The sequence below is a fragment of the Triticum dicoccoides genome, chromosome 7A, assembly GCF_002162155.2.
Source record: "Triticum dicoccoides isolate Atlit2015 ecotype Zavitan chromosome 7A, WEW_v2.0, whole genome shotgun sequence".
Classification (NCBI taxonomy): domain Eukaryota; kingdom Viridiplantae; phylum Streptophyta; class Magnoliopsida; order Poales; family Poaceae; genus Triticum; species Triticum dicoccoides.
Window position 1 is genome coordinate 439060774 of NC_041392.1, and position 23231 is coordinate 439084004.

The window sequence follows — 23231 nt, forward strand, 5'->3', positions numbered from 1 at the left end:
TGAGGAAGCGATGATGAGCCCAGATTCCGCGAAATGGTTTGAGGCCAGGAAATCTGAGATATGATCCATGTATGAGAACAAAGTATGGACTTTGATGGATTTTCCCGATGATCAGCAAGCCATAGAAAATAAATGGATCTTCAAGAGGAAGACGGACGCTGATAGTAGTGTTACTATCTACAAAGCTAGACTTGTTGAAAAATGTTTTTGACAAAGTTCAAGGTGTTGACTACATTGAAATTTTCTCACTCGTAGTGATGCTTAAGTCTGTCCAAATCATGTTAGCAATTGCCGCAATTTTATGAAATCTGGCAAATGGATAAACAAAACTACATTCCTTAATGGATTTAAAGAAGAGTTGTATATGATACAACCAGAAGGTTTTGTCAATCCTAAAGGTGCTAACAAAATATGCAAGCTCCAGCGATCCATCTATGGACTGGTGCAAGCATCTCGGAGTAGGAATATACGCTTTGATAAGTTGATCAAAGCATATAGTTTTATACATACTTGCGGTGAAGCCTGTATTTACAAGAAAGTGAGTGGGAGCACTACAGCATTTCTGATAAGTATATGTGTATGACATATTGTTGATCGGAAATAATGTAGAATTATTCTGCAAAGCATAAAGGAGTGTTTGAAAGGATTTTTTCAAAGAAAACCTCGGTGAAGCTGCTTACATATTGAGCATCAAGATCTATAAAGATAGATCAAGACGCTTGATAAGTTTTTCAATGAGTACATACCTTGACAAGATTTTGAAGTAGTTCAAAATGGAACAGTCAAAGAAAGAATTCTTGCCTGTGTTACAAGGTGTGAAGTTGCGTAAGACTCAAAGCCCGACCACGGCAGAAAATAGAATGAGAATGAAAGTCATTCCCTATGCCTTGGCCATAGGTTCTATAAAGTATGCCATGCTGTGTACCAGACCTATTGTATACCCTACACTAATTTTGGCAAGGGAGTACAATAGTGATCTAGGAGTAGATCACTGGACAACGGTCAAAATTATCCTTAGTGGAATAAGGATATGTTTCTCGATTATGGAGGTGACAAAAGGTTCGTCGTAAAAGGGTTACATCGATACAAGTTTTGGCACTGATCCGAATGACTCTTAGTCTTCATCTGGTTACATATTGAAAGTGGGAGCAATTAGCTAAAGTAGCTCCGTGCAGAGCATTGTAGATATAGAAAATTGCAAAATACTTACGGATCTGAATATGGCAGACCTGTTGACTAAACTTCTCTCACAGGCAAAACATGATCACACCTTAGTACTCTTTGGGTGTTAATCACATAGCAATGTGAACTAGATTACTGACTCTAGTAAACCCTTTGGGTGTTGGTCACATATCGATGTGAACTATGGGTGTTAAGCACATAAAGATGTGAACTATTGATGTTAGATCACATGGCGATGTGAACTAGATTATTGACTCTAGTGCAAGTGGGAGACTGAATGAAATATGCCCTAGAGGCAATAATAAAGTTATTATTTATTTCCTTATTTCATGATAAATGTTTATTATTCATGCTAGAATTGTATTAACCGGAAACATAATACATGTGTGAATACATAGACAAACAGAGTGTCACTAGTATGCCTCTACTTGACTAGCTCGTAATCAAAGATGGTTATGTTTCCTAACCATAGACAAAGAGTTGTTATTTGATTAACGGGATCACATCATTAGGAGAATGATGTGATTGACTTGACCCATTCTGTTAGCTTAGCACTCGATCGTTTAGTATGTTGTTATTGCTTTCTTCATGACTTATACATGTTCCTATGACTATGAGATTATGCAACTCCCGTTTCCGGAGGAACACTTTGTGTGCTACCAAATGTCACAACGTAACTGGGTGATTATAAAGGAGCTCTACAGGTGTCTCCAAAGGTACATGTTGGGTTGGCGTATTTCGAGATTAGGATTTGTCACTCCGATTGTCGGAGAGGTATCTCTGGGCCCTCTCGGTAATGCACATCACATAAGCCTTGCAAGCATTGCAATTAATGAGTTAGTTGTGAGATGATGTATTATGGAACGAGTAAAGAGACTTGCCGGTAACGAGATTGAACTAGGTATTGAGATACCGACAATCGAATCTCGGGCAAGTAACATACCGATGACAAAGGGAACAACGTATGTTGTTATGCGGTCTGACCGATAAAGATCTTCATAGAATGTAGGAGCCAATATGAGCATCCAGGTTCCGCTATTGGTTATTGACCGGAGATGTGTCTCGGTCATGTCTACATTGTTCTCGAACCCGTAGGGTCCGCACGCTTAAGGTTTCGATGACAGTTATATTATGAGTTTATGAGTTTTGATGTACCGAAGGAGTTCGGAGTCCCGGATGAGATCAGGGACATGATGGGAGTCTCGAAATGGTCGAGACGTAAAGATCGATATATTGGACAACTATATTCGGACATCAGAAAGGTTCTGAGTGGTTCGGGTATTTTTCGGAGTACCGGGGAGTTGCAGGAATACGCGAGAAGAAGTATATGGGCCTTATTGGGCTTTAGGGGAGAGGGAGAGGCAGGCCGCCCCCCCCAAGGCCTAGTCCGAATTGGACTAGGGGGAGCGGCTGCGCCCCCTCCTTCCTTCTCTTCCCTCTTCCCCTTCCTTGTCTCCTACTCCTACTACATGGAAGGACTCCTAGTTGGACTAGAAAAGGGGGAATCCTACTCCCGGTGGGAGTAGGACTCCCCTAGGGCACGCCAAAGAGAGGGCCGGCCCTCCCCTCCTCCACTCCTTTATATACAGGGGCAGGGGGCACCCCATAGACACACAAGTTGATCCACGTGATCATATTCTTAGCCGTGTGCGGTGCCCCCTTCCAGCATAATCCTCGATAATATTGTAATGGTGCTTAGGCGAAGCCCTGCGACGGTAGTACATCAAGATCGTCACCACGCCGTCATGCTGACGGAACTCTTCCCCGACACTTTGCTGGATCGGAGTCCGGGGATCGTCATCGAGCTGAACGTGTGCTAAAACTCGGAGGTGCCGTAGTTTCGGTGCTTGATCGGTCGGGCCGTGAAGACGTACGACTACAGCAACCGCGTTGTGCTAACGCTTCCGCTGTCGGTCTACAAGGGTACGTAGATCACACTCTCCCCTCTCGTTCTATGCATCACCATGATCTTGCGTGTGCGTAGGAAATTTTTAAAAATTACTACATTCCCGAACACTTTCTTCTTCATGCTCTGAAAGGTTAGCACTAATAATAACAGGATATATCTTCTTTTCATCAAGATAAGCATATTTAAGATTATGAGGCAAAGGTTTAAGCTCAAACACGGGATCACCCTTGGGTGGAGGAGGATCCCCTAGGATTTCAACAGGCAAATTGTGTTTCAGAATAGGTTCCTGTTTAAAGAATACTTCATCTATTTTCCTTCTTTCATTCATGAACATATCATTTTCATGGTCTAGCAAATAGTGTTCTAAAGGATCACTAGGAGGTACGGCAATAGAAGCAAGACCAATAATTTCATCCTTACTAGTCAATTCTTCCTCACGATGTTGTTTACTAAATTTAGAGAAATTAAACTCATGAACCATATCATCCAAACCAACAGTAACAATATTCTTTGTGCAATCTATGGTAGCATTGACAGTATTTAAGAAGGGTCTACCAAATATAATGGGACAAAAGCTATCTTGTGGGGAACCAAGAACAAGAAAATCAGCAGGATATTTAGTTTTCCCACACAAGACTTCAACATCTCTAACAATTCCCATTGCTGAATAGTATCTCTATTGGCAAGTTTAATTGTGACATCAATATCTTCTAACTCAGCAGATGCAATTTCATTCTTAATTTCTTCATATAAAGTATGTGGTATAACACTAGCACTAGCACCCATATCACATAAGCCATGATAACAATGATCTCCTACTTTAATAGAAATAACAGGCACGCCTACCACAGGTCTATGTTTATCTTTAGCACAAGGCTTAGCAATTCTAGCAGTTTCACCTTCGAACTGAATAACATGCCCATCAATATTATCAGACAAGATATCTTTAATAATAGCAATATAGGTTATACTTTAACTTGCTCAGGAGGTGTATAAGTTCTAATATTGCTTTTACGAACAACAGTTGAAGCTTTAGCATGATCCTTTATTCTAACAGGGAAAGGTGGTTTCTCAATATAAGAAGTAGGAACAATAGGATCATTATAAGTGACAGTCTTTTCTTCAACTTTAATAGGTGCAGCTACTTTTACTTCTATGGGAGGATGATATTTAAACCACTTCTCCTTAGGGAGACCAACATAAGTAGCCAAAGATTCACAGAAAGAAGCTACTATCTCAGAGTCAAGTCCATATTTAGTGCTAAACTTACAGAAAATATCGGTATCCATAAAAGATTTAACACAATCAAACTTAGGTGTCATACCTGACTCCTTACCTTCGTCGAGGTCCCAATCTTCAGAGTTGTGTTTAATTCTATTGAATAAATTCCATCTGAATTCAATAGTCTTCATCATAAAAGAGCCAGCACAAGAAGTATCGAGCATGTTGCGATTGTTTTCAGAAAGCCGAGCATAAAAACTTTGCATAATTATTTCTCTCTGGAGCTCATGATTGGGGCATGAATATAACATTGATTTAAGCCTCCCCCAAGCTTGAGCGATGCTTTCTCCTTCGCGAGGCCAGAAATTATATATATAATTGCGATCACGATGAACAAGATGCATAGGGTAATACTTTTGATGAAATTCCAACTTCAATCTTTTATAGTCCCATGATCTCATATCATCACATTGCCTATACCATACCAATGCGTCTCCCTTCAAAGAAAAAGGGAAGACCTTCTTCTTAGCAACATCATCGGGTATACCTGCAAGCTTAAATAATCCACAAACTTCATCCACATATATTAAGTGCTCATCAGGATGCTTTGTTCCATCTCCTGTAAAAGGTTCAGCTAGCAGTTTTTCTATCATACCCGAAGGATACTAATAAGGAATTTCATTTTCAATAGGTTCAGTAGGTTGAGGAGCAACTCTTTTCTCTACTGGACGGGGTGAAGATACCCCGAACAAGCCCCTCAGAGAATTACATCCCATAGAAACAAGTGACAGTAAATTTCAGCACACTATATAAATTTTTCCTTACCAAATTCCACCTACCAAAGGCGCTACACTCCTCGACAACGGTGCCAGAAAAGAGTCTTGATGGCCCACAAGTATAGGGGATCTATCGTAGTCCTTTCAATAAGTAAGAGTGTTGAACCCAACGAGGAGCAGAAGGAAATGATAAGCGATTTTCAGCAAGGTATTCTCTGCAAGTACTGAAATAAGTGGTAACAGATAGTTTTGTGATAGGATAAATTGTAACGAGCAACAAGTAACAAAAGTAAATAAAGTGCAGCAAGGTGTCCCAATCCTTTTGTAGCAAAGGACAAGCCGGAACAAACTCTTATAATAGGAAAAGTGCTCCCGAGGACACATGGGAATATCGTCAAGCTAGTTTTCATCACGTTCATATGATTCGCGTTCGATACTTTGATAATTTGATATGTGGGTGGACCGGTGCTTGGGTGTTGTTCTTACTTGAACAAGCATCCCACTTATGATTAACCTCTATTGCAATCATCCGCAACTACAACAAAAGTATTTAAGGTAAACCTAACCATAGCATGAAACATATGGATCCAAATCAGCCCCTTACGAAGCAACACATAAACTAGGGTTTAAGCTTCTGTCACTCTAGCAACCCATCATCTACTTATTACTTCCCAATGCCTTCCTCTAGGCCCAAATAATGGTGAAGTGTTATGTAGTCGACGTTCACATAACACCACTAGAGGCTAGACAACATACATCTTATCAAAATATCAAACGAATACCAAATTCACATGACTACTCATAGCAAGACTTCTCCCTTGTCCTCAGGAACGAACGTAATTACTCAAAAAGCATATTCATGTTCATAATCAGAGGGGTAATAATATGCATATAGGATCTGAACATATGATCTTCCACCAATTAAACCAACTAGCATCAACTACGAGGAGTAATCAACACTACTAGCAACCTACTAGCACCAATCCCGGACTTTGAGACAAGAATTGGATACAAGAGATGAACTAGGGTTTGGAGATGAGATGGTGCTGGTGAAGATGTTGATGGAGATTGCCCTCTCCCGATGAGAGGACCGTTGGTGATGACGATGGTGATGATTTCCCCCTCCGGGAGGGAAGTATCCCCGGCATAACAGCTCTGTCGGAGCTCTAGATTGGATCCGCCAAGGTTCCGCCTCGTGGCGGCGGAGTCTCATCCCGAAAAGTTCCTTCTTATTTTTTTCTCATCGAAAGACCTCATATAGGAGAAGATGGGCATCGGAGAGCCACCAAGGGGGCCACAAGATAGGGGGCGCGCCCTAGGGGGGCGCCCCCCACCCTCGTGAGCAGGGTGTGGGCCCCCTGGCCTTCATCTTTGGCGTGGATTTTTCTTTATTTATTTTAAGACGTTCCGTGGAGTTTCAGGACTTTTGGAGTTGCGCAGAATAGGTCACTAATATTTGCTCCTTTTCTAGACCAGAATTCCAGCTGCCGGCATTCTCCCTCCTTGTGTAAACCTTGTAAAATAAGAGAGAATAGCAATAAGTATTGTGACATAAAGTGAAATAATAGTCCATAATGCGATAAATATCGATACAAAAGCATGATGCAAAATGGACGTATCATTTATCCCTCTACATCATGTCATCTTGCTTAAGGCGTTACTCTGTTCTTATGAACTTAATACTCTAGATGCATGCTGGATAGCGGTCGATGTGTGGAGTAATAGTAGTAGATGCAGGCAGGAGTCGGTCTACTTGTCACGGACGTGATGCCTATATACATGATCATACCTATATATTATCATAATTATTCGTTTTTCTATCAATTGCTCGACAATAATTTGTTTACCCACCGTAATACTTATGCTATCTTGAGAGAAGCCACTAGTGAAACCTATGGCCCCCGGGTCTATTCTCCATCATATAAGTTTCCATCTATTTTATTTTGCAATCTTTACTTTCAATCTATATCATAAAAATACCAAAAATATTTATCTTATTATTATCATCTCTATCAGATCTCACTCTTGCAAGTGGCCGTGAAGGGATTGACAACCCCTTTATTGCGTTGGTTGTGAGGTTCTTATTTGTGTATGTAGGTATGAGGTGACTCGCGCGTGGTCTCCTACTGGATTGATACCTTGGTTCCCAAAAACTGGGGGAAATACTTACACTGCTTTACTGCACCACCCTTTCCTCTTCAAGGAAAAACCAACGCAATGCTCAAGAGGTAGCAAGAAGGATTTCTGGTGCCGTTGCCGGGGAGATTTACGCCAAGTCAAGACATACCAAGTACCCATCACAACTCTTATCCCTCGCATTACATTATTTGCCATTTGCCTCTCGTTTTCCTCTCCCCCACTTCACCCTTGCCGTTTTATTCGCCCTCTTTTCTGATTCACCTCTTTTTCGCTTGCCTCTTGTTGCTTGTTGCCCTTATGGCTTTACCAAAAGGTGTTGATCCTCACCTTAGAAGGTTGGAAGAAATCAAAAACAACGTTAGAAGTTTTATGTCCTTGCAGTTTGAGCATAATAATTTCTTTAGAAACAAGCTTAAAGAACAAAAAGGTTTTATCGGCTTCATGAATAAAGAGCTCAATGATATGTCTAAGGAATTTTATGGTTTGAAATCTCAGTTTGCTCGTCTTGAAAAAATAATTGCCCAAATTTCTGATAAGCAGGCCACTTTAGTTAATAAGATGGCTGCTAAACCAGAAGAGTTAGATAATAAAGATGAAGATCTAAAAGTTATTGATGTGTCCCCTATTAAATCTTTGTTTTGCAATATGAATCTTGATGATGATGGGACTGGAGATGAGTCAACTTTAGTTAGAAGGCGTCCCAAAAAATCGGAGTCTTTAGATCTTGATGCAAAAATTGGTAAAAGCGGGATGGAAGAGATCAAAACTTTAGATAGGAATGAACCCACTATTTTGGATTTCAAGGAATTTAATTATGATAATTGCTCTTTGATAGATTGTATTTCCTTGTTGCAATCCGTGCTAAATTCTCCTCATGCTTATAGTCAAAATAAAGCTTTTATTAAACATATCGTTGATGCTTTGATGCAATCTTACGAAGAAAAACTTGAGTTGGAAGTTTCTATCCCTAGAAAACTTTATGATGAATGGGAACCTATAATTAAAATTAAAATTAAAGATCATGAATGCTATGCTTTGTGTGATTTGGGTGCTAGTGTTTCCACAATTCCAAAAACTTTGTGTGATTTGCTAGGTTTCCGTGAATTTGATGATTGTTCTCTAAACTTGCACCTTGCGGATTTCACCATTAAGAAACCTATGGGAAGAATTAATGATGTTCTTATTGTTGCAAATAGTAACTATGTGCCTGTAGATTTCATTGTTCTTGATATAGATGGCAATCCTTCATGTCCTATTATTCTTGGTAGACCTTTCCTTAGAACGATTGGTGCAATTATTGATATGAAGGAAGGGAATATTAGATTCCAATTTCCGTTAAGGAAGGGCATGAAACACTTTCCTAGAAAGAAAATTAAATTACCTTATGAATCTATCATGAGAGCCACTTATGGATTGCATACCAAAGATGACAATACCTAGATCTATCCTTACTTTTATGCCTAGCTAAGGGCGTTAAACGATAGCGCTTGTTGGGAGGCAACCCAATTTTATTTTTATTCTTTGCTTTTTGCTCCTGTTTAGTAATAAATAATTTATCTATCCTTTGTTTTGGTTGTGTTTTTTGTGTTTAATTAGTGTTTGTGCCAAGTTGAACCGTTGGGAAGATTTGGGGAAAGTCTTTTTGATCCTGTTGTAAAAAACAGAAACTTTAGCGCTCACGAGAATTGCTGCCATTTTTTATTGGAGAGTTATATTTAGTTAATTGCTTTTGAACATGATTAATAGATAAATTCCTCACGTCCAGCAATTTATTTTAGAATTTTTGGGGTTCCAGAAGTATTCAAAACCTACAGATTACTACAGACTATTCTGATTTTGACAGATTCTGTTTTTCATGTGTTGTTTGCTTATTTTGATGAATCTATGGCTAGTAATAGAGTTTATGAACCATAGAGAAGTTGGAATACAGTAGGTTTAACACCAATATAAATAAAGAATGAGTTCATTACAGTACCTTGAAGTGATGGTTTGTTTTCTTTTACTAACGGAGCTCAAGAAGATTTTCTTTTAAGTTTTGTGTTGTGAAGTTTCCAAGTTTTGGGTAAGGATTTGATGGATTATGGAACAAGGAGTGGCCAGAGTCTAAGATTGGGGATTCCCAACGCACCCCAAGGTAAAATACAAGGACACCAAAAGCCTAAGCTTGGGGATGCCCCGGAAGGCATCCCCTCTTTTGTCTTTGTTCATCGGTAACTTTACTTGGAGCTATATTTTTATTCACCACATGATATGTGTTTTGCTTGGAGCGTCTTGTATGATTTGAGTCTTTCCTTTTTATTTTAACACAATCATCCTTGCTGTACACACCTTTTGAGAGAGACACACATGAATTGGAATTTATTAGAATACTTTATGTGCTTCACTTATATCTTTTGAGCTATATAGTTTTTGCTCTAGTGCTTCACTTGTATATTTTAGAGCAGGCGGTGGTTTTATTTTATTGAAATAATTGATCTCTCATGATTCACTTATACTATTTTGAGAGTCCTTTAGAACAACATGGCAATTTTCTTTTAGTCATAATAAGAAGCTTTCATATAAGTGCATTGAATACTAAGAGAAGTTTGATACTTGATGATTGTTTTGAGATATGGAGATAATGATATTAAAGTTGTGCTAGTTGAGTAGTTGTGAATTTGAGAAATACTTGTGTTGAAGTTTGCAAGTCCCTTAGCATGCACGTATGGTAAACATTGTGTAACAAATTTGAAACATGAGGTGTTATTTGATTGTCTTCCTTATGAGTGGCGGTCAGGGACGAGCGATGGTCTTTTCCTACCAATATATCCCCCTAGAAGCATGCGCGTAGTACTTGGTTTTTGATGACTTGTAGATTTTTGCAATAAGTATGTGAGTTATTTATGACTAATGTTGAGTCCATGGATTATACGCACTCTCACTCTTCCATCATTGCTAGCCTCTTCGGTACTGTGCATTGCCCTTTCTCACCTTGAGAGTTGGTGCAAACTTCGCCGGTGCATCCAAATCCCGTGATACGATATGCTCTATCACACATAAACCTCCTTATATCTTCCTCAAAACAGCCACCATACCTACCTATTATGGCATTTTCATAGCCATTCCGAGATATATTGCCATGCAACTTTCCACCGTTCCATTTATTATGGCACGCATCATCATTGTCACATTGCCTTGCATGATCATGTAGTTGACATCGTATTTGTGGCAAAGCCACCGTTCATAATTCTTGCATACATGTCACTCATGAGTCATTGCACATCCCGGTACACCGCCGGAGGCATTCATATAGAGTCATATCTTGTGCTAGTATCGAGTTGTAATCATTGAGTTGTAAATAAATAGAAGTGTGGTGATCATCATTAATAGAGCATTGTCCCATAAAAAAGAAAAAAAGGAGAAAGGCCAAAAAAAGAAGGCCCAAAAAAAGAAAAAAAAGAAAAGAAAAAGGGGCAATGCTACTATCCTTTTTCCACACTTGTGCTTCAAAGTAGTACCATGATCTTTATGATAGAGAGTCTCTTGTTTTGTCATTTTCATATACTAGTGGGAATTTTTCATTATAGAACTTGGCTTGTATATTTCAACAATGGGCCTCCTCAAGTGCCCTAGGTCTTCGTGAGCAAGCAAGTTGGATGCACACCCACTTAGTTTCTTTTGTTGAGCTTTCTTACATTTATAGCTCTAGTGCATCTGTTGCATGGCAGTCCCTACTCCTTGCATTGGCATCAATTGATGGACATCTCCCTAGCCCATTGATTAGCCGCGTCAATGTGAGACTTTCTCCTTTTTTGTCTTCTCCACATAACCCCCTTCATTATATTCTATTTCACCCATAGTGTTATATCCATGGCTCATGCTTATGTATTGCGTGAAAGTTGAAAAAGGTTTGAGATTACTAAAGTATGAATCAATTGCTTGGCTTGTCATTGGGGTTGTGCATGATGAGAGCATTCCTGTGTGACGAAAATGGAGCATGACCAAACTATATGATTTTGTAGGGATGAACTTTCTTTGGCCATGTTATTTTGAGAAGACATGATTGCTTGGTTAGTATGCTTGCAGTATTATTATTTTTATGTCAGTATTAAACTTTTATGTTGAATCTTTCGGATATGAACATTCATGCCACAATAAAGAAAATTACATTGAGAAATATGTTAGGAAGCATTCCACATCAAAAATTCTGTTTTTATCATTTACCTACTCGAGGACGAGCAGGAATTAAGCTTGGGGATGCTTGATACGTCTCCAACGTATCTATAATTTTTTATTGTTCCATGCTATTATATTACCTGTTTTGGATGTTAATGGGCTTTATTTTACACTTTTATATTATTTTTGGGACTAACCTATTAACCAGAGGCCCAGCCCAAATTGCTGTTTTTTTGCCCATTTCAGTGTTTCGTAGAAAAGGAATATCAAACGGAGTCCAAACGGAATGAAACCTTCCGGAGCGTGATTTTTGGAACAAACGTGATCCAGGGGACTTGGAGTGGACGTCAAGAAACAATCAAGGAGGCCACGAGGCAGGGAGCGCGCCTACCCCCTGGGCGCGCCCTCCATCCTCGTGGGCCCCTCGTTGCTCTACCGACCTGCTTCTTCCTCCTATACATATTGACATACCCCGAAAACATCCAGGAGCACCATGAAAACCTAATTCCACCGCTGCAACCTTCTGTACATAAGAGATCCCATCCTGAGGCCTTTTCTGGAGCTCCGTCGGAGGGGGCATTGATCACGAAGGGCCTCTACATCAACTCCATGGCCCCTCCGATGATGTGTGAGTAGTTTACTTCAGACCTTCGGGTCCATAGTTATTAGCTAGATGGCTTCTTCTCTCTCTTTGGATCTCAATACAAAGTTCTCCTTGATTCTCTTAGAGATCTATTCGATGTAACTCTTCTTTTTGCGGTGTGTTTGTCGAGATCCGATGAATTGTGGGTTTATGATCCAGATTATCTATGAACAATATTTGAATCTTCTCTGAATTCTTTTATGTATGATTGGTTTATCTTTGCAAGTCTCTTCGAAATATCAGTTTGGTTTGGCCTACTAGATTGATCTTTCTTGCAATGGGAGAAATGCTTAGCTTTGGGTTCAATCTTGCGGTGCTCGATCCCAGTGACAGAAAGGGAAACGACACGTATTGTATTGTTGCCATCGAGGATAAAAAGATGGGGTTTATATCATATTGCATGAGGTTATCCCTCTACGTTATGTCATCTTGCTTAAGGCGTTACTCTGTTCTTATGAACTTAATACTCTAGATGCACGCTGGATAGCGGTCGATGTGTGGAGTAATAGTAGTAGATGCAGGCAAGAGTCGGTCTACTTGTCACGGACGTGATGCCTATATACATGATCATACCTATATATTCTCATAATTATTCGTTTTTCTATCAATTGCTCGACAATAATTTGTTTACCCACCGTAATACTTATGCTATCTTGAGAGAAGCCACTAGTGAAACCTATGGCCCCCGGGTCTATTCTCCATCATATAAGTTTCCATCTATTTTATTTTGCAATCTTTACTTTCAATCTATATTATAAAAATACCAAAAATATTTATCTTATTATTATCATCTCTATCAGATCTCACTCTTGCAAGTGGTCGTGAAGGGATTGACAACCCCTTTATTGCGTTGGTTGTGAGGTTCTTATTTGTGTATGTAGGTATGAGGTGACTCGCGCGTGGTCTCCTACTGGATTGATACCTTGGTTCCCAAAAACTGGGGGAAATACTTACGCTACTTTACCGCACCACCCTTTCCTCTTCAAGGAAAAACCAACGCAATGCTCAAGAGGTAGCAAGGATATATGCCGATGTTCACTTCCTTGGAGGGAAGCTACGTCACCGTTAGAGAGGTGGATGCTACCACGAAGGCACACCAACGCCACGAAGGCTCACCCTATTCTCCCTTTGAGACAACACCACGAGGGCTTTTCTCAACCACTAGTGGTAGACCTTGGGGTGGTCTCCGAACCCTCACAAACTTTCCGGGGGTAATCACAATGGTTGTTTCCTCTCTGAATGACTCCTACCGCCTAGGAGTCTCCAACCTCCAAGAGTAACAAGAACGATGGAGAAAAGCTCAAGACTTGCTCAAATCACGAATTCCTTTGGTGCAAAGTAAGGGAAAGAGTGGATCTATCACTTGATTGGAGAACGTCTCTCAAATGTTCCCAGATCCCTTGAGGATCTAGGATTTGGTGTAGGGAGACAAGAGAGGGAGTGAGATGTGTTCTTAGAAAGCTTCAAAGTGAATGGTCAACCTTATCCCCTGGGGGGAGAAGGCTATATATAGTGGAAGTGGAAAAGTAACCGTCTGAGCGACTCAAGTGCACAGGAGACGTCAGACGTCCGGACAGGACCGGACGTCCGGTGGCACAGATAGGTCCGGACATCCGACAGACATCGGTCGTCCGGACGCTGGAGAACCACAAGCCATGAATCAGCACTCAGCCAACGGACGTCCGAGATGTTTCGGCCGCCCGGTGACCGGACGTCCGTAGATGACCGGATATCCATAAAAAATGTTCTGTTGAGAAAGTGTCGGACCTCCGGAGGAAAACGGACATCCGGTGACCGGACGTCCGGAGAAGCTCGGACATCCGTGAATATCGTTCTGTGAAGAAACACCGGACGACCGTCGAGAGCCGGACGTCCGGACAACTGAGAGGGATCGGACGTCCATAGCATACCGGACGTCCGGTGAAAAATGGAGTTGGTGGGTTTTGAGCAAATCTTTCACTAGATCCAATGATCCCCTCTTAATAGTGTGGGATCCCTATACTCAAGAACAAACCGTAAACAAAGCCAACACTATTGTTTTGTATCTCCAATCTTGAGTTATATGCATTTGTCCCTAGTCATGATCCACATACGGCTTTCGAGACATAATTCTGAGATATACTTGATAAACATGATTAGTCCCATATATGCATGTTGTCATTAACATCAAAATAAGATTCAGGGTATGATTGCACTTTCAACATCCTCTTAAACATAAGACGATTGAGATTAGCCCATACCTCGTCATAAGAAAGGGCATGATTGTCGTATTGAAGAAACTATTCGCCCGCTGTATTCGTATATGCTGTACACATGCGAGCTAGGCCGGCCCATCTATCTTTTTTATATATTTTAAATTGTAAAAAAAACTATGAGCGTGGCAGGATTCCAACCTCCCTTAAACACAAAGACGGAGATTAGTCCGTACTTCTTCATAAAAAAGAGCATGATGTCCTCTTTGCTCAAAGCTTGACGTGACAACCAAAGAGCCAACGTAAACTGATGTGATTACATACCTCTATCACCCTTTTCTCCTTTCTTTTTCCTTTTTCGTGTTTCCCTTTTTCCTTTTTCCTGTTCCCTTATTTTCTCATTTTTTTCAAACCGATTTGTTCTGGTTTTTTTCGTTTTCTTTCCTTTTATCTGATCCTTTTTTGTTTCCCTTTTTCTTTTGCAATGTGCAAATCTTTTTCAATTTTGCTTTTTCTAAAAAATCAATGAACTTTTTTTACAACTTTTGAACATTTTTTCAAAATTGGCGAGTTTAATTCAAATTCATGATTTTTTTTCAATATCGATGATTTTTTTTCAAAATGGATGACCCTTTTTAAAAAAAATGAATGATTTTTTTTCCAAAATTGATTTTTTTTTCAAATCCTTGATTTTTCCCCCAAAATCCATGAATTTTTTTTCTATTCATGGTATTTTTCAATTCGTGAACATTTTGTAAATCAACGAACATTTTTTCAAATCCATGAACTTCTCCAAAAAAAATGGACCGCTTGTTGAAAGTCAACGATTAATGGTCAACTTATCGTGCAGGTCAACCATGAAGAAGTTTTTGCGTATACAACTCCTCACGAGCGACAACTGATCGCTCATGTAGTTGGGCCGGCCCCATGAAAGGTGGTGTACGGGCATCCGGCAACTAGCGCACCAAGCGGTGACTAAGAGCTCATGTTGTATAGGGTGTAGCGTCACACAAATCGGCGCACACACCCATCCGTTCTCAGCTTGGCCCATTTATTTATTTTCTTTTTTTAACCTTTAGAAAATAGGTGCATGAAGTAGGATTCGAACTATGGACCTCTTGGATTACTTCCACCCGCTATAACTTTGAATTGTGAACTCTGTCGCAAATTTGTGAATCTTTTCAATTTCTCAGACCATTTTTTGCATCTATTTTGGTTCCGGCGTGAGGGAGCCTAGCGCTCTGGTTTTTCTTTTGGTTCTTCGGTTTTCTACCAAATTGAAAGATTTGAATGCAGTTATTTTTAGTAAAAAAAATGACTTTTACTATACGAGGAGCAAAGCCCAAAAAATTCAGTATTTTCGGTTTTGGTATCGGTTCGTCGTTCGGTTTTTATGCCTATCTCTACCAAAAAATGTTATTGTTTTCAAATATGGTTTACAATTATTAAAAATGTTCTCATTTTCAAAAAAAATTCTTCACAAATTTTAGGAATGTTTGCGTTTCAAAACAAGTTGATAATTGTTTTGAAAAGTAAGTGGTTTGCCTGTCCAGCAGGCGGGCATTCTCTAGATTTGTAGATTGATCGAGGTGGAGCTTCTGGCCTTAACCATAATTTCTCCCTCAGATCATATTTCTTGAAGGACCATGGTGGATCTATTCCGCCTCGGCGCCAGGATGCTTCGGAAGATTTCATACCCGCCTGCTTGCCTATCTCGGCCCCGAGGATGGAGGTCGGGCTTCTCAGCCCACTCACGCTTAGATAGCACGCTATCCTCGGCCTCCTCGTCTAGTTCTGGAAGCAGGTTCCTTCGGGGGTAGAAATGATTAGCCCCGGCCTTCCCAAGCTCGTCATCAAGTTCTTGCTCAGCCCTCAGGAGCTCAACCCATCTGTCATTAAGTTTATCATGTTCAGATTTAAGCCACCGTGACTTTTGCTTGATGCTTTGGTCTGTGTTGGCTAATCGTCTGTAGAATATCTCAAGCCGAGACACCTCAAGGGTTTCCTTGAAGACATCGTATTCATCAGGCCCGAGGCTTCTATCTTCCTTGCACTCTGGCATGTAGTTGTTGTCCCCGGGGTCGTCTTCATCCCCATTGGTCATATTGTCGCCGTTGTTGTCGCGAGCGCCTATGTCATTGCCAGTGTTCTAGCTGTCGGCGCCGTCTTGAGGGGCGCCATTGAACATGGTCTACTTTTGCACGTTTTTAAATGACCTCAACTTTTGCAAGCAGGTAGGCATGTCCATGATAGGCATCCATATCAGATTTGAATGACTACTGACACAACATGCAAGTCACGACATGTCCGACCATTTATCGGTCTTTTTTAACCGAGAAAACTACAAAAAATGCAAAATTTGTCTAAAAACAGTGTCTCCCTTTCCCTTTTTCCTTTCACTTTCCTCGCATCGGCAGTCGAGACATCTATATCTATGGAATTTCAAAAGAGAGAAAAGGATTTGAATCCGACCCGAGGACAAGCTCAAACCTTAGGGTTTGAAAACCAAAACAACTTGGCACGATTTTCTTGAATTGGTCATATAAGGTCATGAAAAAAACGATCCATTTTAAGGATGTTGAGAAACAACATGTTGTCACACAGAGCCTCCTGACCTACCCAAACACCGTCTGTTCAACATGGTCTATTTTTTGACATTTTTGAATGGACCCCAACTTCTGCAAGTAGGTGGGCATGCCCATAGTAGGCATCCATGCCATATTTGAATGATTTCCGACCCTATGCAAGTTGCGGCATGTCCAACCATTTATCTCCCTTTTTTGTTGAGAAAACTCTAGAAAAGCGTAATTTGTAGAAAACCAAAACAACCTGGCGTGGTGCCTTGAATTGGTCATAAAAGCAAATAAAAAATTAGGATCATTTGAGACATGTTGAGAAACAACATGCTCCCAAATGGAGCCTTTTTGCCTATTCGGAACCCTATGTTGAACTTGGTGTTTTTTCTACACAAATACAAAAAAGTTTGGGGAAATTCAAAAAAATGGTTTCAATTTTTTGTTCTTATTTTCTCAATTTTTTGTTTCAAATTCCTCTTATTGTTTTTACAAAAGTGTCCATGTTCAAAATTTCAGTCACACCCAAGGCCGCAGAAACGGCGGGGATGGAGGTGTAGGAGGGAATCCGCCCCGTCGCCGGCTATCATGAGCAGCGGTCGTGCGCCGCTACAGCCCTGCCATGGTTGTCGCATGTCGGATCCAACCTGACCGCCTTCTCCTCCTCCCCTCTCACGACGACAAAGGGATCGCCACCGTGCTGCCGAAGTGGTGTACCCGGTCATCGCGAGCAGTTGTCGTGCACGGAGACGAAGGGGAGCGCCGTCGATCGTGGCGCGTAGCAGCCACACATTGGATGCTCTCTTCACCCGTCTCACAGCCTCCGGCGGGCACCGGTCTCGCGTGCCACCCGCCCATCGCTTCGACCTCTGGTCAACGTTCACCTCCATCCCTGCTTGCAGAATGCCGACCGCCTCTCCATTGAATCCTACGGCGAGCATATAAGGCAGTAGAGAGTGGGGAGTGGGTGTTGGGGGAAGTGGGGTGGACTAGTGGAGGGGAATAGCCAGCTGCACAAGGCAAAATATCGTTCGGGCGACTTCGGCTTGGACGCGAATGATACCTTCGGGATGATGTCACGAGGATCATGCGCCAAGATCCCTGCGTTCGATCCAACGGCAACAAGGGCATTCCGCGTTATCTTTTTCGTTCCTATTCTTGTCCGGCCAAGGGAAGAATTAGATTTTTTTAAAGAAAAATCAAAGAATTTGTTGGGTCTCTCCTTTTGTAACTAGATGATGCCCTGCGCGTTGCTGCGGAAACCTTGGTAAAACGTATGCATAAATAGACGCTAAAAAAACTAAAACTATTACAAAAAAGAAGCTCTCGGGATGTATTTTGAAAACAACAAAGTATATGAAGCATGTGAAAAAATGTTATATAAAAAGAACAATTTATTGGATTGAAGTCAAACGTGGTGCCTTTTTTAATCAAAAAATGTGTAACATGACCTATATATATTTGCTCCAATCGAACAACATACAAATATATGCAGGTCATGCTGCAAAAATGTGTAACATGACTGTCTATGCCCGCATATAAATAAGTGGAGCAAATTAACATGCATGGTTGCATGAATAGATAAGTGCATAAATTATAACTTATGACCACATGCATGATTTGATGATGTAGTATAGTTGCATGAAGAGAAAAAATAGACAGTAGATTGCAACTATATATATTTAAGAATAGAAGATGTAATAGGAGGCCCAGCCCTTGGATTCAGCGCTGAGAGGAGCGCACGCACACGCACTCCCTTGGGGCTCTGTCGTCTCCGGTGAAGGTCGGTTGGGCTGGCCTACTACTACATGTATTCAGCGCTGAGAGGAGCGCACGCACACCCACTCCCTTTGGGCTCTGTCGTCTCAGCGCTGAATCCTATTTGGCGCCTTAAGGGCCCGTTTTAGTTGTTCCCGCAATCGGGTGCATAAGAAAAGCGGGTGAACCAGGATTCGAACAGGCAACCTCCTGCTTCAGCGCTGAGAGGAGCGCACGCACACGCACTTCCTTTGGGCTCTGTCGTCTCAGCGCTGAATCCTATTTGGCGCCTTAAGGGCCCGTTTTAGTTGTTCCCGCAATCGGGTGCATAAGAAAAGCAGGTGAACCAGGATTCGAACAGGCAACCTCCTGCTTCACAGTAAACACATCACTAATCACCACGCTAGCAAGCCTAATGTGGTTATGCGCATCTTTCTTGTTCTTTTCTTTCTTGTCTTTTCTTTTTTCTTTTTTCCTTTTTCCTTTTTCTTTTTCTTTTTTCCATTTTCCGTTTTTCTTTTTTCTCTTTTTCTTCCTGGGTTTGATGCAAAATCGATGAACTTTTTTTCAAATTCGATGAAATTTATATTTCAAATTTTAGTGAACTTTGTCTCAAATTCGATGAACTTTTTTTAAATCGATGAATTTTTTAAAAATCTCGATGAACTTTTTTGAATCTGGAGGAACTTTTTTCAAGCTCGATGAACTTTTCTGAAACACGATGAGCTTTTTTCTCAAATTCAATGAACTTATTTTTAAAGTCGATGAACTTTTTTCTAAGACAAGAGTACATACAGTAGCAAACCGGTTTTTTCTAAGAAAAATAGTCTGTACTGCAGCAGTTTTTACAATGAAGAAAGGAAGATCAAGCGGGAGCCAGCGATCGAGCTGGCAGCGATAGCCAGCGATCGAGCGAGCGGCAGCAGCCAGCGTTCGCTGCTGGGCCAGGCCCATGCTAGTGACACAGTGGGCGCTGGAATCGCCAGCGGGCGCTGAAGGCGCCAAGGAGGAGCTCTCGGGCGGCGGCGGCAGCAGCAGCAGCAGCAGCGAGCGGCAAATCGCCTGCGGCGAGGGCGCGCGACCGAGGCGTCTTGAGCCCGCGCCATCCGGGTTCGTTCAACCAGAGGTACTCTCTGCTCATACCCCGCTTCCCGCTACTCGATCCATCATCCTGCTCTGGTGATGGGGTTATCTACTTCATCCAGTCCATTGTATCGCGGGGCACAATTTTCTTGTTCTTTCCCCTCGTCTTCTGATAAGGTTTTCACCGATTCTATTAAAGCTTTATGCCATTGAGGAACACAGTTGTCTCTTGTCAGTATTTGCCCTAAGTTCGTGACAAAATTTGTTGGATGCTTCCATCGCATTTCTTGTCTAGCCAACACGAATCGAGTAGTACTTTACTGTATGTAGGTTGCTGTATTTTTGGCTGCAGGTCCTCACACACCACCTGCTCGACCGACTTCCAAAGATAGGGATGTTCAGGTCCAAGAGCGAGAGGCATGGCAGCACCGGTGACATGATCAGCGCCCTCCCTGACGACCTGCTCCACCATGTCATGTCCTTCCTGACGCCGTGAGAGATTGTTCAGACATGCTTGCTCTCAAGGCGGTGGCGAAATGTCTGGGTATCGGCAAGGTGCCTCAGCATCGACTCGGACCAGTTCAGCACCTTGAGGCAGCTCAAGAAGTTTCTTGACAATTTGCTTTTGGACCGCGGGTACACAGCGCTCCACACGTTCTGGCTCCGCATCAACTTTGGCATATTTTATCCCGATTCTATAGATGATTATTGTCAAATCCGGCCGTGGGTCTGCCATGCCCTTAGGAGCAACGTCCAGGTTTTAGGTATAGTCCACCATGGAGAAATTCTTGCCATTGGAAATGCCTTCACCTCGTCGTATCTCAAGAGGTTACACCTACGCAATTTTGACGTTGATGACTGGTTTGTCGAGAAGCTGTTTTCTGGATGCCCTAACTTGGAAGAGTTAGAGCTGATATGCTGTTTTGTTAACATCATCAAGTTTTCCTCTACCAAACTTCAGAGATTGACTGTTACCACTACTGATGATCGTTCAATATCTTGCTTGGGCTTTGAAGATATGGTAATAGATATGCTAAAGTTAGTTTCCTTAGACATAAAGGAGGTTCCTGATAGAAATCTGTATTTCGTGGATGTGTCATCGTTGGAAACTGCCTCAGTTTGCATTGATGAATCCTCTTTCGCAAGTTCTCAAGTCGACTGCAATGTTCTCAGTGCTCTTTCAAACGTCACCAGCTTGAGGTCGCTGTCTCTAACTGTCCGTCACAACGTATGCTTCCTGCGCTGGATTTTACATTGACTGATATGTTCAATTTAGGCATATTTTACATTTTGGGTGTTTTGGCAGGTGGCAATAAAGGTATTGGAGAGGGATGTGCTAAGGTGTGCTACATTCAACAGCATGACAAATCTATCGCTTGGTGAATGGTGCTTGGGCTCTGGCTGCAGTTCGTTACTTCACTTGCTTCAACGATCGCCTAAAATACAGAAACTTATCCTGCATCTTACACATGTGAGTTTTCCGTTTTCCTATGTGGATCATTGTTTTTTTGCAGATGAAGCTAATGCACAAGTTTTTCTTGTCAGGTTGGTGCTTCTCAGTGTGATCACCCTGAACAACATGCTGTTGTAGTAGGAGATCCAACCTGCAGTGAAACACAAAGACCATTCGGTTGTGAGAATCTTAAGAAAATCGAAATCAACTGCCCACTAGGTGATAAAAGAATCCACGTCATTGTGAGGATCTTGTATGAGAACATTAACTCTCCGACAGAAATTAATATCACGAGCCATTAGCTATTTATAGGGGTCAGCATGTACGGTAAGTTTTCTACAGCCCAACTAGCAACTATGCCAGTAATATATTGATTTTTTTGTATGCTTTTACAGTTGGACCAATAACACCATTTCCACTTGTAGCTGACACTGGATTTTCATGGCGGTGGTCATCAGACTATGGACTAAAAGTGTTTCTGATTCCTGCAGGACTTCTGCTCCGTTTGTGGCTTGTTTTGTTTAACTGACAATTGCCCACATGTTTGTGCTTGCTGTTATTCTTTAATTAACAACTCCCAAAAATTTATCTTTGACATTTACGGAACATCCCATAACTGTTATGGTAATTGGTTGGTACTCCCTCCGTTCCAAAATAGATGACTCAACTTTGTACTAAAGTTAGTATAAAATTAAGTCATCTATTTTGGAACGGAGGGAGTATGTGTTTATTGTAACTCGGTTATCATGTAGACATGTACATATCGATTCCTGACGAGGTATTTGAATCTTGTGAATGTCAGAAAAGTCAGTTTATTTTCTAGTAGGTAGCATGTGAGAGGCCTGTGTTTTAGGACCAACTTGTTCCGGGCTCTTAGTATTAGTTGCTTAAGCGCATTGACTAGAATTTCATTCGTTTGATTTGTTGAATGTTGTTTTGTTCACCTTCATTTGGTTCGATGATTTATCTAGTTTGTGAACAACCTTTTTTTATAAGTCTGTTGTGAATAACTTACTGATACCCCTATTGGACAATAGATTGAAAAAGCTTCTAACCGCCCGAGGATGGAATTTTGTAGTGCATGCTTCCATAATTTACTATCATGGTTGTTTATTTTCTCAAATTGTGTTTATTGGAATATGAGCTATAATGTAGCCATTATGTAGATCCAACATTAACAAAGTTGCATGAAGGGTGGTAATGTGGTGTGAAGGGTGGAAATTGGAATCATTTCAACCATGTTTGGTTCGTTGTGACTTGTGAGAATATCACATGCTCCCATTCTCCTACATTTGATCTTTTTTTTTCAATTATCATGTTTCAAAAAATTTCAATTTCTTAGATGTTCATAAGACATGTGTCGACAACCCTAAAAAATGCAAATCCAAATCCAAATACAGATAGGGAAACAAAAAAAAGGCAAATTCAGCGTGAATACACTTGTCCTGTGAACATCCACATAAAAAATCCAGTAAATGTTGAAACATTTAAATTTTATTTTTAAAATGTGGGAGAATGGGAGCTTGTAACAAGTGGGAGCATTGCATATCTTCCCTCTGTTCATTTCCACACTCTATCACACTTTTCTGCTACAAGTGTGACATGCCATAGATTCTTGTGGTGGCCCAGTTAGTCACTAGACTTGTGATAAAAGTTGACTAAACTACGACTACTGTGTTGGCCCCGTGAAGACCATGGTCTCATGGACCCGCCATGTGAGCCTCGACAACCTTGCTTGGCGGGGTGATGTCAGCCACTCCCCGGCAAGGCACACACACTTGCCTCTTTTGAGGTGGCATGCAGATGTTCGTCAAGATCCAAGGTGGAGATAAGCTCTCTCAATAGGGAAAGTTGTCACCTCTCTGCTTGCAAGTAGTTAAGGATGGAAGCACCCTTGTTGACTACAACATCCGGAAGGAGTCCATACCTCACTTTCCCTCCTGGAGAAGTGGTGGTATGCAGATCTTTGTCGAGAAAATATCAAGATGCAGATCTTTGTAAAGACACTCACTGACAAAACCGTCACACTTGAGGAGGCGTCCTCTGACACCATCGACAATGTCAAAGACCAAGATTACCCTCGAAGGGAGTTGCCTCCCGACAATGGCTTGTCAAAAGATTAAGCCCGTGTTTTCAAAAGATTCCCC